At 46.8% G+C, this 12,281-nt stretch overlaps 1 protein-coding gene across 4 annotated transcripts in view; it reads right to left on the reverse strand.

Annotated features, from left to right (window-relative positions):
* Prickle1 (prickle planar cell polarity protein 1) overlaps positions 1-6,648 on the reverse strand; it is a 95,983-nt gene extending 89,335 nt beyond the window's left edge. Inside the window, exon 1 of one of the 4 annotated variants that reach the window (XM_005006512.3) lies at positions 6,491-6,648. The gene's annotated coding sequence lies outside the window, so the exon portion shown is untranslated. Of the gene's footprint in view, positions 1-5,717; positions 5,858-6,490 lie in introns of those variants that run through there. The other 3 variants (XM_003475855.5, XM_023567575.2, XM_013159378.2) reach the window with 3 other exon arrangements.
* Between the last annotated feature and the right edge of the window lie 5,633 nt (positions 6,649-12,281).

Consider the following 12,281-nt stretch of genomic DNA (forward strand, 5'->3'; position numbering starts at 1 on the left):
CAAAATGTCATCTCTTTCTGCCATACATTACAACAAATATTTCAATGCTAGAGCACTACACAGTCTTCTCACATGAAATTCTACAGCTCCCTAAATGGCTTGGAAGAGATACTTTAAAGGAGAACAAGATGTCACACTATCTAGTCCCTTTAGAGTCTGAAGACTCTAAAGAACTTAGTCAAAGATGTACACGGCATGACTGGAAACATCAGTAAGTTTACACGTTAGGAGTTTCCTTCTGAAGACTACCATATTATTCACTTGCCAGTGGAATACGAGGAACAAAAGAGATACTAATGCTCTTGGTGAAACCATAACATGGCTTACATCGCTTTACTAGGAGAGGGAAGGAGAGAGAGAACAGAAAACTAAGGGCAAGAAACTAGCCAATTCAGAAGAGGTTTTAAAGAGATTTTCTGTCTCAAATGTGGTGGCTGTGGATTCTCTCACTATAGCAATGGGCCCTTGGGTAGGTGTGTCTGGTGGGCAGAGTGCTCAGTGAGTGGAGTAACACAAACGCCCTTCTACCTATGTTGTTAGTTTCTTCCCAGGTGCTTTGTTTAACTGAAAGACAGTATCCAAAAGTCAAGAGGATGAAAAGAAAAAGTCCAAGTATTGGCTGGTAGGCATTTCTTCATGGTACCCTGATCTGCCAACATCTAATCCCGTACCTTCTCCCAAATGTGATCAAAGACCTCTGCTAGCCTTTGCCATTGACATGCTTTGGTCTAGGCAGTCAGCTAACCTCCAGAATCTCCATGATTCCTAGCAGCCTGGGGTTAATTTCAGCTCTATCTACAGGGGCAACATGAAACATGGCATTTACAAATTTGGTTTACACAGCACTATTTATTACAAGATGGAAGATTTCCAAAAGTGCCACAAGAGATGTTGGCACTTACGCAAGTCAACCACTGTTCCACCCAAAATACAGGGTATTTTACCGACTGAAAGGGCTCAGGTGAAAACACCTTAATTGGGATCATCTTAGCGCCTTACCCAAGGCTCTCGTCTAGCTCCAAGTGTTCTGTGTCAGGTAGGCCAACCAAGTCCTGAAAACAGAACACCCCGGGCCTACTACAATCCATTCACTCCAAGTTCTGAGAATGTATATTTTCTTATTTTCAGACTTACTAAATCAAATATACTTGGTAGTTGGTAAAAGACTGAAGTTACCAAAGTTTTAAAAGGTTTCAGTGTTCAGAAATTTCAAGCCCACAAAGGAGGCAGATTCGGAGTGTTTAGTTCCTGCAGAGCTATGAAATTATTTGCTGGTTCCTCCTGTTTTTTTTTTTGTTGTTGTTGTTTGTTTGTTTTTTAAAGGATGTTCCTATTAACCTTTCTTCATCCTTTAAAGCTTTTTAAAAACACGTCTTTGGATCTACCAAAGGAAACAGAAATCTTAAAAAAAAAAAAAAAAAAAAAGACAATACACTGGGTGGTTATCTGGTGATCTAAAAAGATAATTATGATAGGTCCCTAAAGAGGGAGGAAGAAAAACTTGAAAACATGAGCTACTTACAATATGCTATCGATAACCTTTTCCCCTTTCCTTCTTTGGGGAAATCCAAATTGCATGACAATGTGTCTTTAAAATTCTTTTATTAAAACGTCCCCTGTGCTTGCTCAAAGCAAATGCATCCTAGAAAACCAGGGCCAATATTGTATCACATTAAGTGGTGGCTACTTTATATTAATTTTTTTTTTAAAGGCAACACACGTGGAGGAAAGGATGGTTATAAAAAACATCACAGGAAACCAAATAGCCTTTATTTAAATTAAAAGCAATGGCAGCCTGACTCTTGGAACACACTTAGCAATGCTTTTTGGCATGCAGCTGCTACATGCCGCCAATATCATGTGTAACTGGAAACATTTCAAACAGAATTGTTACCAAAGTCAGAGACCATAATTGTGAGCTTGGGGATCAGTGCCTCAGATAAAAGGGGCAGCTGAGCTTGCACCATCCATGCACCATGCACTGGCCTGCATCTAACTGCAGTCTCTCCATGGTATTATTGGCCAAGCTGTCTTCCCAGAAACAATGACAACAAAAAAAGTTGGTGGGTGTTATAAATCAGCAACTGAGAGAACACTCTGAGAAGGGACTCTATGACTTCAGTAACAGAACAACTGAAATAACACAGCCTTAACTTTTTTCCTGAAGTGTAATCCACCAGAAATGACAGGCATCTCTCCCAAGAGAGCCTACCCCATATCTCCCGTCCAGAAAAATGCTACTCCAGTTTGACAGGCCTGTTGACTTTTAGGATCACTTAGGACCCAACCGAGAGACCAAAGGGAGGCAGGCAGTTTAGCAAAGGTAAATGACAGCTGCTTGCTTGTTTACAGCTCTAATTTTTTAAATGTTTACCCTGGGATCTGCATTTTTACTTTATTTTAAATACAGACTCTCTCCCTAGGAAAATAAACCTGACAAGGCCTAATCAGTTGATGCTGAGCAATCATTCTTGTTTCTAGACAGACCCCTCCAAAAGTGACCCAAACACATTTAATGTTCAGTCTCAAGATGCACACAAACCAGAGGCGTGGGAAGAATGATTGCATTGTCTCTGAGAGGTCTGATTTCCCCAGTACATTCAATGGAAACAGGGCCAGGGCCAGTGGACAAGGGGCTCAGCAACAACTGTGGAAAAATTGTGTCATTCTGGCACAAGGAGAGTGATGCAATTGTCCTGTCGTGTTCTGTGCCAGGAGTGTCATGACATCAGCAGGCCCCAGCCTGTAAAGTGTGTCTCTCCTCACCAGCCCCTCCTCAGGAAAGAGGGCAGGGAACAAAGGCTGCCTCGGTGCCCACGCTGCGCATCACCAGCATGCTTGGCATCAGCTCCCTTTTGGAGCAGTGCTGCCATGAGCAAAGGGGTGGGGGTGGTGGCTGCTGGGGGCTGTGCTCCTGTGTGCCTTGCTCCGTGGCACTGGCACTGGAGCCTGGCTCTGTAAGCTGCCTGAGATTTTGAGGAATTGCAATAAGGACATAGCACTGGCACTGGAGACCTGTGTTTCTCCCCCACCCTTTTGGTTGCATTGACCTAAAGACGTTCAAATCCAACAGGACAATCTTTATTCCATTAATACTGTGAAGGCAGCCAGGGAACCCTAGAACACTGACCAGCCCAGAACAGGGCACGTGCACTCTCCCAATCCTTCTCTTGACTGTGGGACAACTGCACGTGGACTTAAGCAATTTTTAATACTCTTAGGCTAACTGAAGTTAAAATGATGTTATTTTATAAAACAGGAACCAAATGGGCATTTTTCTGAGGAGGAGTCTCTCTTGGTCAAATGACATCTTTAACATTTCTGTGCACATGTAACAATCTATTTGACTTTAAAAATTATTTTTAGTTACTGATTATCGTTCAATTAAAATTTTAATTTTATTTTTATGGTACTGATGAGTAAACTCAGGGACTTATGCCTGCTAACCCAGTGCTCTAGTGCTGAGCTGCACCCCCAGCTCTTTGTAGTTTATTTTGAGATGGGATCTCAGTAAGTCATTTAGGCTGAGTTTGAACTCACTATCTTTCTGCCTCAGCCTCCTGATTAGCTGGGATTACAGCCTGTACCGCCACACCCAGTTTACTTCCCTTCTTTAAGCAGAAAAATTTACTCTTTATAAACCACTCTAACCAGGAAATTAGCTGCAGTGACTAGGATGCAAGTAAATAATAATGTTTATGCTATTCTTTACTGTAAATTCTTTCCCCTAATATTCGACAGTTCCACATATAGGTGTAGAACATTTTAGATAGTTACTTAATTACTGAAAAATAATTAATCCTCACTCCAGCTCATGACTACTATAAATAGTCATTCATAGTACTGACCTCTCTGCAGTTTGCTCTCAAGTAATTATAAATTTTAGAGAAATTAAAATACTTTTTTTTTGTTTTATTGAGACAGAGTTTTACTCTGTAATTCAGGCTGGCCCTGAACTCACTTTGTAGCCCAAGCTGGCCTTGAACTCACAGCAATCCTCCTGCCTCAGCCTCTTGAGTGCTGGGATCACAGGTGTGCGCCACCACATCTGGAGAAATCAGGATACTTTTACAACTTCCATGTCAGTTTACTTTAGAAATCCATAGGGAAGCTACAAATTTAGTTTCTCTGGTCTTTTCAATGTTATCCTACAAGAAACTGCAATACTTTAGTTGTTGACCCTGCAAGAGTTATTTCTCTTCTCAGCTCCTACTAGACTTGAAATGGCCTGGGCTGGCTCACAGCAGCCTCTCGTACTGTGTAACAGATGGTGGCCCTATGGTCTCAGTTACAGGATTTAACGGACTTTTCAAGCGTCTTTGGAGTTACTAGCGGAATTGGGTGAACCTGTCACTTTAGCGAAATACGTCACTTTTAAAAATCTATGAATCTACAGGCTCATTCAGTGTTAAGTCACCGACTTACAGTACCAAGTGAAGCACAGAAGAATTAATTCACTAGTCCCCTTCACCACAACAACTGGTCTACCTCTGTGCACCATCCCCTCCTTCCCTGCCTATCTTCCTTCCTTCCTTCCTCCTTCCTTCCTTTTGTCCTTTTTGCCTTTCAAGGCTATTTATAAGTAGAATTGCTGTCAGTCATGACGTCAGAAAGTGTCCTGTCCCTTAACTGTGAGCAGCTCATGCATCTCTGGCATCTCTCGGTTCTAAAATGTAGAGCACATGCATTTGCCAACCTTTAAATCCTTTCTATAAACAATACTGGACAAACCTGTAAAATAGCTTCTTCTGTGTTTCCTGATTCACCTGCTGGTGGCATTTTGAGACCCTCTGATACCAGCAGGTACTGTATTTTGCTTTTACCAGGCTCCAGCCAGCTACAAAGACAGATTCCTGTCCCAGCTCACTCAGCTTGGCGACCTAAACTAGGACCACATTGGTGGCAAAATGAACCAGGCTCCACCACCCAGCCAGATAAGCGGCTGCTGTGTAACTTTAAAATTCCCCTAGTGGGAGTAAATATTTTTTCAGACAAAAAGGCTTGATGAATACTGCGTCATCCATATAGAGCTATCTTGATTAAAACAGAATTTTCAGATTAACTTGGTGCCCATTTCAAAATGTACGTATCTCGCTGTCATGAAATTTTTTTTCTTCTTCTATTTGGAACACAGACATACAGTAGTGGATGGTCAGACAAGGCTGCCACCTCCGGAGGGGCTGGGGTCCCACTCTCCCTGATAGAAAGCCGTCTGACTGAGACTGTATGACTGCACGCTAACATTTCACCGAGGAGAATGGAGACAGCAGAGGCTTAGCAGGAAAGGGCCAGTTGTCACCTAAGTGACAGGCAACAGCTGAGCTCACACATCTGGAGCGGGAGGAGGGAGGAGGGCAAACATTAGCAACCCTCACCCGTCTACACCTTGGACCTCTCTGTAGAGACATACAGGTTCCTTTCATTTCAGAAGTGCATGTGAAAATACCTGACAGTGAACCATGTCAATTATATAACATCGTCTGCAGATATAGCCTTCCAAAGTGCTGACTAAAATGAGGCAGCAGACTGAACTGGATGCAGGCACAGATACGAGATACAGTTTCATGAAGTATAATTTGTCCTTCGGAGAACCTACGCTAAACGCCACAGACCTACACAACCATTTTCTAGCGCAAACACATCTGGAGTCCGCGGGAGGGGCAAGGTCTCACCCATTCTCGTCCTGCAGGCCGGCTCCCCAACAGGGCGCTCCTCACCTTGTTATGGCCGTAGTTTTGCCTCTGATGCCAGTAACCAAACGTTGCTCGACTGGAGATTCGATTCCTCCTCTGGCGAGCTGAGACTCGGGGTGGTGCTCCCCTCCTCCCGACCCTCTACTGCCCCCAGTTCTTCGGCCTCCTGATGACAATCCGTGGACAATTTCCCCAAAGTCCCCCAAATAACACGGCACTGCCAATAGTCACCGGCGATGCCATTTGTTTTTGTTAGAGGGCAATAAAAATTTAACAGCTTTCCGTTGCATCTTGAGTCTCGCTCCGGCTAATTATTAACATGCCCGGTTCCTCCAACTTTTCTTTTGCCTGAAGGGAGGAAGACGTTCCCCTCCCTTTCCTCCCCTCGTACTTGAAGCTTTTCCAAAACACCCTAGCCAGCTAGCTGAGGCGGAGGGCATCTGCTGCACCGATGCCCAAAAGCGACGGGCCGGGGCTCGAACCCTTCCTCCGCACGCCCGGCGGTGACAGGCTACCCTCGGCGGCCAGGACCCGCGACGCGCCCTGGCCTCCGCGCCGCAGCGCCGGGCTCGGCCCGAGGCGTCCACATCGGGAGTCAGGGCGCAGGGCGCGCTGCGGCGGGAGCCTGATGCTGCAGCCCCGCGCCTGCGTCCAGGCTCCGCACCGCCGCCACAGCTCCAGCCCGTCTCCCTCTTCCTGCTGCGCCGCCCCTGGGCGGGTGTCACAGCCCCTCGGTGACAGCGAGGGCCCCAGCCCCAAGCGTCCCCAGCCCTCTCCGCGGCGCCCGCTCCACTCACCGGCCGGGGCGCGAACTCGGCTGCGCGGTCCTCGCAGGCAGCGGGCTGCGACGGTGGCGGGCGAGGCTGCGCGGCCGCGGAGCAGGGCGCCCCCGAGGCGGCGGTGCGGGCTGGCGGCGCGGCGCTCGCAGTCCGGGGCGCGCAGCCGGGCGGCGCGGGCTGCAGACGGAGTGGGGCGCTAGGCTCCAGCCCCGCGCACTCCGCCCTCGCCGCCGCGGCAGGGCGCGAGCGAAAACGCGGAGCGGACACCGTCGCGGACCGGGTCCTCTGCGCGTCCAAGGCGCCTTGCGGCGTGGCCTGGAAGGCTCCGGGCGCGGGCTGCTGCCACCTAGGCGCGGCCTGGGTCTCCAGGGCACCTCGTGTCTCCGCCTGCCCACGATTTTATGCTCCCCCTATTTCTCCCCCTAAACCAACAATCTTGATGGATGAAAGAGAGGAAGGGCTAAGGGGGCAAAGACAAACTCAATTTCCTCTGATCAAACAGTCCAGGGCTGCCCAAGAGGGTCCCTTTGCCTTTGGTGTGGGTGTGGAGGGGCCGCTTAATTAACCTCTGGCGACCCTTCCGGCGCGCTCTGCCCCGCCCCGCCCCGCGGGGACCCACGTGGACTCGAGCCAGCCTCGCGCGGTGCACTGGTGGTCGGATCTCTGCTCGGGGACCAAGGAGTGGTACTTCCAAGCAACGAGTCCCCAGTTCAGCCTCTTCGCCACCCCGCAAAAGCACTCCTTATCTCAAAAGAAAACCCAGAATGCAAGGGGACCCTCAGCCCACCCTGTGTCCCACCCCGACCTGAGTTTGCCCGGCGCACTGAATGCCGAGTCCAGAGCGTTGGTTCCAGAGCTATCCGTCCACCCGGGCCAGACGGCTCTCCGTGTTTTCCTTCTGCCCATTCGCGGGGCCGGGTCTGGGCGCCGTCGCCCACTTTGAGCCAAGACCCAGCCAGTTGGAAAGTTCCGCCTTGATGTGTGCGTCCCCTTAGACCTCGGAAGCCCCCTGCCCGCCCAGGCTGTGGAGTCTCGCACCCGTGGGTGCTTTTGCGCCCCCGGGGGAGGGGGCGGCTTGTAACTCAACGTGACAGGTGTCTGCCAGGCGCGAGCCCGACTGACCTTTCCATCCCTTCCGCCCCCAGCCCTTCTAGGTACCTCGAGGGCTAGGGTGTGTACCTGTGTGTCTACACGTGTGTGTGTGGATGTAGGATAGTGCTGATCGATGCCATTTTTATCCCTTGAACAAAAATTAAGACTCTCATTTTTAAAAGTTTTTATAGCAGTAAGTCTCATCAATTTTCCCAGGGAATAAAGGCGAGGCGAATTCAGCAAAAATGAAAAAAGATGTGAGGATGGCAGCAATATCTAAAGACGAGTGCAGGGAAAATGGTGCAAAGTCAAGCAACGCTCAGCCTGGGCTCTGTGCTGTATAATTCCAAGACTGACTCAAACTTCCTCACTCTAGATACCCAGGCTGGACAGATTGCTCAGGAAACGGGCTGCTGTTTTGAAATAACCTGCTTTGCTAGCAGTGTTTGCAGCTGATGGGAATCTGGGGAGGAGCAACCTGGGCTGTCCTGTTCTTCTGCATTTTATTGGGAGTCCGCCTTTTAAATTGTGTCTGTTTATCTCGCCAGGAACACAGATACCTCTGTTAAACTATAAACTTGTGGCTTCTCCCCGACCTCCAGAACTGCCTAAGAAAACAGACAAAATGATTTATACCACTCACAGAGGTAATGAAGATTGTACTTTTAAGGGCAGAGAGTCTACTCTGTTTATTAGCATCTTTGGGTGCCTGTGTATTTTCTCACTCAAAACTTCCAAATGTTTCCTAACAACTGTTCCCCAACAAACAGTGATGTGATGGACTAGAATGGAGGAGGATGGCAATATTTTAACTCTCACAGACTCAGCTTCATGAGAAGTCCTGGAAACTCACGGAAAGGATATTTACACAGCCTGTACCAGGGGAGCACCCCATGCGCCATTAACTGGGGAACTGCTACTGGGTAGTAGGGACCAGGGAGTCAGCTATCATAGGACTCACAGCTCTGTGCTGGCTTCACAAGATTTCCTTACTAAGCATCCATTGTCTTAAGCAAGCATGTCAGGCATGTGAGATGGTATGGTTTTTCCCTTAAGAAGCAGCTTGCCTCGTTGGACAGTGTGCTGGCGTCTTTTGGACCCCACGCAAATCTGAACACCAGATCTTCAGTCTGGATTGCCACAAAGTTCCTTGGGCAATGCACATGGGTCAAGAGGGCTGAGTAGTCCGATTGCAAATCTTAGCCCCACCTTCACTGAGTGGACTCTCCAAAGAGAGTTAGCCTGGCTGATGCTCACTTTCTTGTTTGCAAATGAGGATACTGAACTCCAAATCTGAAAACCGTTGGTGGGATAACTGAGTGCCTGGAGGGCAGGAAAGGCTCCGTGGTGGAAAGGTCAGAGAATGCCATTTTATACAGCATCTTCTCACAAGCAGCCTTCTCTACACTGGTCTCTACAATATCCTATAGATCAGAAAAAGAACTCCTTTTAGTTTAATCAAAGACTCATCTTCATCTTTCCAAATAAACATATTACCATATCTTTTATCAATAAGTCAGTTCACTTAGGGAATGTCTACTCTGTGTTTAAACCCTGTGTGTTGAATTGTGTCTTCCAAATTTTCATGTGTTGAAATCCTTATGTCGAGTACCTCAGCCTGTAATCTTATTTTGAGATAGGGTCTTCACAGAAATGATCAAATTAAACAGAGGTCAATGTGCTGTGCCTCAATGCTCTGTGACCATCGTCTTCATAAAAAGGGGAAATTTGAGCCAGAAATGGTGGTGTGTGCCTATAATCCAAGCACTATGGAGTGAGGCAGGAAGAGGGCAAGTTTGAGCTCAACCTGGGCACCTTAGTGTCTTAGAGAGTAGCTGTTTGGTTCCCAGGTTTGCTTGACTGCTAGGGTCTTCTTGGTCCCTGTTCCCTGTTTCATCAGTCTTCTATATCTGGAACTCTTTTCCTTGACCTGTAACCTCGGGTTCATCCAGCATTTATAGAGTCAATCAGTCCAGACCCTGTATCCATCAACCAGGGCTTAGCTTTCAGGACAAAGTGTAGCTTTTTGGATTAGTTTCAAAGGTCCTTCATGTTTGCATTCTGCCTACCTCTGTAGCTGATTTTCCTATGCTCCCCACCTTTGTTTGCTCTGACTGAATTACACTATTTACAGTTCTTCAACAGCATGAAGCTATTTTATGCTTCTGTGCTTTGAACATACCTCGAAAGCTCCCTACTGATAACTGCCCTCTTTATTAGCTAATTCCTGCTCGCCCTTTAACATTCAACTCAAGCAGCCTCTGGTCTGTAGTCCAGCGAGAGCATATTTGTTGTTCTGTCAGCCCAGGATGTTTCTCCTTGGCAATGCCCCAGATTTCCTTCAGGGATCCTCCTTCCCTATTATCTGGTGGTACACATAGTTCAGTTGGAAACTCATCCTTGGTTTGGGGTTAGGATGGTACGACTCAGACTTGAGTAATTAGGGCGCTGGATGTCCCCCATCAAAAGATTAGTTCAGAGATGGGCATTTGTCTGAGATAGGATATAGGGATTTATGTGGGAGCTTTCAGGAATTCTACAACAGTTAAACAAATGTTTATTTTTATTTATTAAAATTTATTTTTTATTTATGTACCAGTCACCCCTTTGCTGGGAGTGCAGCCGTGAACCACTATCTGTTTATGGTTTTACACTGAGGCAAGAGATGTTCTCTTGTTTTACTATAAATAATACAAAGGTCTTTAAGTTGAACTGTCTTTGCAACCCTGGAATGAAGCCAGCTCGATCATGGTATATGATCTTTGCAAAAAGAAAAAGAAAGAAAGAAAGAAAGAAAGAAAGAACCTATAACAGTATATACTGCAGCAGCCCTTCTGCCACCCTGTGAAGCCTGAGCACAAAGATGCATAAGAAAGAAAGAAGTGGCAGATGGAGAGCCACTAGGACCCAATACATGATTTGAGCCCCTGGATCAAACCCTACCATGATTTTTTAAAAGCAAACTACTACTGAACTTTCCAGGTTAAATTAAAATTTTGTTGTTGTTGAAGCCAGTTGGGGGTTTCAGTGGCTTGCAAATTAAGAGTACTGACTTTCTTTCACCAATTAGATGCTACTTTTCTCAGTACAACTTGCCACTTCTTTTGTCATTTCATTTATTTATTTGATTAGTTATAACTGGCTTTATTCTACCTCAAAAATTTAAATTCACTTATAGCTTTGCAACTAAAGCATACAGTAAGTTCACATAACTCCAAAGTCATATGAAAGACGAAACACAGAAATAAGACACGTTCATAAAGTTCATCCCATAAACAGCTTTCAGGTTTTTATGGCCAGTGTGACATAGGTTACATACTTCTTTTATAACTGAAAAGGTAGCTAAGGTAACAGTCTGGTTCGCAATGTAAGTACAACCATGGCTATATTAGGAAACTGAGGGGCATGCCTACCGCAAGTCCTCAAAAAGAACTCTAGAAAAATGGTGAGCAGTGACCCCAACAGTATCCTTACAGAGTACACAGCTATAGGGGGGTCAACTTGCGAGCTTGTACCTGACCAAGGGGCAAGGAAGATGAAACAGTTAATTTACAATGTTGGGGTGGGGCAGGCAGTTGTCTCCCTTCAACAAAGAGCATGGAGGGACCAACACACCTTGGCTTTCCTCCCTCAGATGAGGTCACACGCAATGAGAGTAAAAGAGCACTGGTCTGTCTCCCACCATCCATGGTAAATACCTAAGTAAGCAGCAGCAGGATCTCAGCTGTGTTGGTTTTCCCTGAAGCTTGTCAGCAGCACTCACACTGCTGTTCTCTAGTGCTCGCAGAAGAGGCCAATTAGGCCTTAATGTTCCTATCTGGTCTCCCACACAACAGTAGGTTTCATGAGGCCATTTTTCAGAGCATCTCTGAGTAAATGAAATTCATTTCTTTGGAATGAGCGATTTAATCATGCGCTCTGTGACCACACAGTCAGCAGGGACAGAGAGACAGCTGGGGGAGATGTGCTGGAAGAAGAGACTCCGGAAACTGGAGCAAACCCAGAGAAAGACATGCACGTGTGTGTGTGTGTGTGTGTGTGTGTGTGTGTGCACATGTGTACACATGCCCAGGCATTTTTCAGGATCCTCATGCATTAAAGGGGAGGAGGCAACTGCAAATAAGTGAATGTGAGAAATTAAACATCCAGTGTGGCTGCTGCTGGGTGCAAGGGAGAAAGAAGGTGGCAAGGCTCAGATGGGCCTGGGGAGGTGCTCAGAGGCTAAGCCATGCAAGAGCTTACAGCACAGCCAAGTTAGGTGGGGGGAGGTAGGGAGTTCAGTCTGGTGACAAAGCAAAGCTATAACTTTAGAACTGACTGAGAAGAAGCCAAAGTCAGCAAGGGTCCGGAAGAAAGTGATGCAAATGAATACAGAAGAAAGTACTAGTTTACTCTTCTGCTCACTTAGACTGTCCAGGGCAAACTGTCCCGGGGAGCTCTAGAGTCCCACAAGACCCATAAACTGAGAGGATTGATGGAGACCTTCAGGCCACAGTGGGTGGGCCTTGGGAGTCTCGGGAGAGTTCAACTGTTTGCAGATCGGTAAAGCAGAGCGGCTCATCTGTGTATTTTTCAGGCAATCTTCCATAAATTCCACCAAGCCCTGGAGGTTTGGCCGGTAGTGAGCTTAGAACTATTATAATCATTGGGCAATCCTCAGTTTCGTGATTTAGAAAGGAATTGCCCATTTTAACAGTTAACTGAGTTGGTTAATGAG

The sequence above is a fragment of the Cavia porcellus genome, unplaced genomic scaffold, assembly GCF_034190915.1.
Source record: "Cavia porcellus strain 051 isolate PalLab524CR breed Dunkin Hartley unplaced genomic scaffold, mCavPor4.1 scaffold_8, whole genome shotgun sequence".
Classification (NCBI taxonomy): domain Eukaryota; kingdom Metazoa; phylum Chordata; class Mammalia; order Rodentia; family Caviidae; genus Cavia; species Cavia porcellus.